Genomic DNA, 5,774 nt, shown 5'->3' on the forward strand with positions numbered 1-5,774 from the left:
CATACACAAAAAATGTCTCCCTCCCCTCCCCTGTTCTTTCTTATTCAAACACAAAAATTTTCCCACCAAGTCAGGAAAAAAATTATTTGTTTTACTACTCAAAAATTATCTTATTAACAAAAAAATCAAAAGACATCTCATTGGTGATAAATGGTTCAAAGATAAAATCATCAATTTAATTTAATTTTTGTTTAAATTTTAAGGGAGTTGGATTGAAGGTTGAGATGATGCTCAATGGAGGAAAAAAGTTAATTTAGTGTCTTCGTGATTGTTCTTAGATAGTGTGAATGGAGAAAAATGAAAAAAATTGAAAGGGAGTGTTGGTGGATAATGTATTTGAGGTTGTTAATGGATGAATTTATGGTTGGAGAAAATGAGTGTTGTTGTTGATGATGTTTTGGAGAAGAAAAGAAGAAAAAGGTGTCCAGTTTTTTTTTTTTAAAAAAAAAAAGATTCTATGATATTTAAAATATAATATTAGTGGAATTAATTTTTTTACAAAATATATGCACCTTTTTTAAAAAAATGTCACGTCAGTGTTAGAGGTGAAACTAATACACTTTAAACATGTTAAGGGGGTAAATAAATGAAAGTTTAGTTTAAGTGGTAAAGTAAGTTGAACGGACAAATTCAGGGGAGAAATGATATCTTTTCTCTTATTTTTACTTTATATATAAATGTGTCATTCTTTTGGTGACTTGCTAAATAGAAAAGTATGTCAAATAAATCAAAATAAAGATAGTTTAATTTTTTAGGTCAAATTTAATTTTATATACAAAACGAGCATTGAATTTCTGAGAATGATGATGAAGATATTATACATATGCAGATTCTTTCAAAAAAAAATTATACAATTCATGTTCAAACATATTTGAGAAAAAAATATTGATTTTAAAATTTTTGCTTTTAGAGTACATTTACAATTACTGAGATACTTCTTCTCATTGAGTTATTCTCTCATAAAATATAAACTATTTATAATGTTTGTGTAAAATGAAAATAGTAAAATAATTGATATTGTATACTATATAAAATGTTACTATATATTAAGAATGATTCATAATAAGATCGAGAAGAAAATGTTATATGTAATTTATTTTTAAAACTGACAAGTAAATAATAATATGATTATATTACTATTATTTGTGCATCAGCAATATATGAAAGAAAGGAAAGGGAGGGTGGGGAAAGGGTAACTTCATTGAGAAATAATGTTATGTTTCAATTTGTTTTTAATGTAATATAACAACATGTTCAAACGAGATATTTTAAAAGGAAATAATTAGAAATAATATTTTAATATTATTCGCGCATCGCGCGAATACGTATACTGGTTATAATTAAAGTGATCTTACTCGCTGAGAAATGAATTGTTTCTAATTAATACTCTCTTCAATTAAAAAAATAATAATTTACTTTCCTTTATAGTTTGTTTAAAAGAGTAACCCTTTTTTGGCAAGTTTTTAATTTTATGTTTTCACATTGAATGTTTAAGATTACAAGATTAAAGTATATTTTTGTAAATTTGATATTTATTTAATTTAAGATCATAAGATTAAAAAAATCTTTTTAATTTTTTGAACTTTGTATCAAATCAAAATAAGTAAAAAAAAATTCAAAACCCAAAACTCTTTACTCTAGGCAAGCTGCCCTATCACTACTATTTGGTACGCGCGATAGCGTAGGATATCTATGATTAAGTACAACATTTATATCATATTTGATTGATAATATAAATTTATCCTTGAACTAATTTATAGCATCAACCAACTAGGAAAAAATCTAATGCCAAACTTAGTTTTGAGATATCCCACTTAATTTTATCCAACATGAAATTATTTTATATCACCTTTCGTATAGTATATATTAATCCAGAAATTATAATCCTAAAACTATGATTCTCGAAATTTAGTCTAATGCATCAAACGGCGTTGTTTTTCTACACCTTTAATATGCGGAAGTCTAATTCATGTGAAGCAGTGATAAGTCCACAAATTTAATTATACTTCCATAATATAATATCACTCCAAATTTCGAATCACTCACGTTATCTAATTGTGTATCCGTCCAGCATGTTGATGTATTAAATGACCTTAAAGAAACAAATTTTTTATTTAATAATATAGAATTTAATTTTAAATTGGTTGAGTTGGTGTAACAAGTGATATCTCATGAAAAAGGATCCAAGATGCCTTCTCATTGTCAATATCTTTTCAATCGAATTTGATGCACAAAATTTACTTAGTGTGATTAACATCTCATCTATAATTTACAAGCTATATATAAAAGCGGATTTACTAATGCATAATTTCCGAGAAAATTCCCAAAAATACAGAACTAATTAAAGATAAACTATTAATACTATTACAAAGAAAAATCGGATTGGATTCTATTTCTAAGTCAATCTTGTTAATTTAACATGCACAATATGCATGGCAAATTAAATAAGCAGTTTAATCAAATAATTAAATGAAGATAAGAGGTATTGACCCTTCTATTAAGGGCAATATGCATATGCGGTGCACATCTCTATGATATTTTTTAGTCACATGGGGATTTAAAAATTTATGTGGCCCAATAAACGCGAAGCTACCTACGATGGAGGGTTCAAAATTCAAATTATCACTTGCTAAGAGGGAATTTGATTAATTTTTAAATTTAAATTAAATTAAGTTAATTTAATATATTAAAATTTAAATTTAAATAAAATTGCAACTTTCCTTATATTAAATAGAGAAAATGGTCAAAAGATCGTCCAAGCTTTACCTCAAATTCCAACTACACATTTAATTTTCACGGGAATCCTATCACCCCCGATCTATTTTTTCATGTATTTATTACTCCCACAAATGCTGAGTAGGCACAGAAGGTGAGAACACCCCCTTTAGACGCGTTGATTCAGTCCCAACAACTCCAAAAGTAAGAGTTTAGCCTTCCACATGTATAATACACATCATTAATTAATTTTTTGATGAAATAAATCATGAAAAATGACTTTCTCTCTCTTTCTTCCAACGGTCTTTTTCCTCTTCTTTATATCACTCTTCTCCTTGTCCACCATCTACCTTCATCTTGCTCCATTTTTTTTATTTCTTTAACCTACGTTTTAGCTTTTAATCCCATTTTCTACTTGAATTCTTGGAGTTTTATTTTGTAATTTGATTCAACTCTTAATTTAGGGTTTGTAATTTGATGATAGATTTTGTCGGAATTCATGAAATGACGAATTCGAAATGAAATAAGTTTTGCATGGACGAATCAGACCCAATGCTCAATGTTGTTGTGAGATGCAAACATGGTATTTTGCTTGACTTGCAAACTTTATGGTCGAAGTCAAATTCGGGAAGAAGATTTTGGTCTTGCCCCTACTATGGTGTATGTATTTTGCATTGCATTTTGTTGTCACTTTATATTTAAATTATATTAATGTACTGATTTCTACAAAAAATTTCAGTCTCAAAAATGTAATTTTTTTCTATGAAGGGACAAAGAAAAAGTGGATCCAAGATCAAATTTTATCATTTCAAGATTGATGAACAAAATCACTGAGTTGGAAGAAGACTTATGGCTTAAACAGGTCCAAATTGATAACTTGACGTGGGAGAAGAGGCGCAATGGAAGATGGAGATGGTGTTGGTTCAATAGGAAGATTTTTTGATGTATTTTGATTTTTGTTGTTGTTATGTTCATCAGCAACAAATGAACTGGAAGTAGTTGCTAGATCTGGTCTAATATGGTGTAAATTTTGTATACCTCTCTCTAAATATATCAGATTATGTTATGTTGCCTTTTGCCTAGTCGTACTTCATATGTTTGTTTTTGCGTAGTCGTACTTCTGATGTTTGTTGTGCTGTTGTTATGCTATTGTTTGCACTTACAAAATTGTGTCTTATGTCGCTGCTATGTTGTGGTTTACAGTTACAAAATTGTGTCATGTATTGTTGTTATGTTATTGTTTACACTTGTTGTGTCTTGTGTTGTTGCAATGTTATTGTTTACACTTGCAAAGTTATGTATTGTGTTGCTGTCATTTAAAAGTACAAACTGGTGTAATGATAATGTTGTTTAGGCAAAGCACTTTTCTAATGCTATGTTTTTATTTACGCTTAGATAGTGTAATGGTAATGTTGTGTTAACATTATAGCAATATCACCACCATTTAAACAACACAACAATAATGCCTAATGTCAACATTCATCAACAAAATATTCCAACTTCACACATCATCATTCTTACCAAAATATATTCACATTCATAATGCCTAACCATTAGGCAACATTAGTCAACAAAATACAATGCTTAAATTATTTTTCAACACCAAAATAAAATTGTTTTCATATTAACTGAACTAACTTAAAACAGTGATTAAAATACATCAATAGCATTACAATTTCTATGGCATGTTGGACTGTGAAGAAGCGGTATTTTGACTTGGATGGTTTGAACTACTTTTCACTTTCTTCTTTCTTCTATTCTCTTTAAGTTCTTGTAGTTTTCTTGTTGAGATTGCTGATTTGTCATTCCATTTTAATTTACTAGTACTCCTTGGTGTATAACCAATGTCACCAGTTACAACAGTTGATCTTGCCACCTTTGCTTGACCAGTAGAGTATATCTTACTGTTAGGCATGCCAGGCTACAGGAAAGGATAAAAAAGTTTAAGAATCAACATATATCAATGAATCATAATTTACAAATGATATAACAAAGTAAGAGACTTACATTTAGGACTTTAAAGCCATTTTCAGTTTGAAACACACTCATTCCTACTACTCTTTGCCTTTTGAATAGAGCAGTGTTTCTCCTACCACTATTCATTTCTCTTTTTGTAGTTCCAGCTATTGAAGATGTTGTACAAAAATCAGGAGGTGCAGAAAAGGATGCTGGAAAAATAGTAGGTACTGGAGGTACTGTAGGTAGAGGAGTTGCAGTAGCACCTACTGAAATTGTTCTTTTGGCTCTCCCTCTTTCTTTTTTTTCCTTGTAGAGATTCAGTAATGTCTTCTGATGAAGTTTTCTATAAATATAAAAGGAATATTATGAATTGAGCAAATTAGAACTAAATTCAAGAATAATATACCTTTGGTCTGCATCTCCCCCTGCCTGAACCATTACTTTTTCCTTGAGGAGCAGCATTATAAAAAAAATATTAACAATTAGAGTAGTGTTATAACATAATGAAATCATGTGAAAAAATTACCTTTGATCTGCCTCTTCCCCTACCTGAATCATCTTTTTTTCCTTAAGGAGCAGCATTAGTCGCTTCTGTTGGAGTTTTCTACATATTAAAAAAGAATGTCAACAATTAGAATACTGTTATAACATAATGAATTCAAGTGAAAAAATTACCTTTGGTCTGCCTCTTCCCCTGCCTGAACTAGTATCTGTTGCTACTGTTGGTGCAGGATGGTGCTCTGTGAGGACAACCCTTTTTATTGTGGCCTCTAACATGGCACACACTACATGTCATTGCTAGTCCAGTTCTAGGCAATTTTCCTGACTTCTTTGTTTCCCCAACTTTTTTCTTCTTATTCTTAGCTAGGGTTGTGATTTCAGGTGGTGCAATAGCAATGTTTGAAGAAACTGGCCACATTTTCATATTTGTAAGTGGTTGAAAAACATTGGTATAAGTCTGCAAATATGTTTCCTTACTGTAGCAGCTGTCAATATATTCATACAAAGGGTACTTTTTGAACAATATTGTAGCCACACCATGTGCACATGGTATGCCCTTTAACTGCCACACCCTACAACTACAAGTCCTCTTGACCATA

This window comes from Capsicum annuum, chromosome 2, assembly GCF_002878395.1.
Source record: "Capsicum annuum cultivar UCD-10X-F1 chromosome 2, UCD10Xv1.1, whole genome shotgun sequence".
Taxonomy (NCBI): domain Eukaryota; kingdom Viridiplantae; phylum Streptophyta; class Magnoliopsida; order Solanales; family Solanaceae; genus Capsicum; species Capsicum annuum.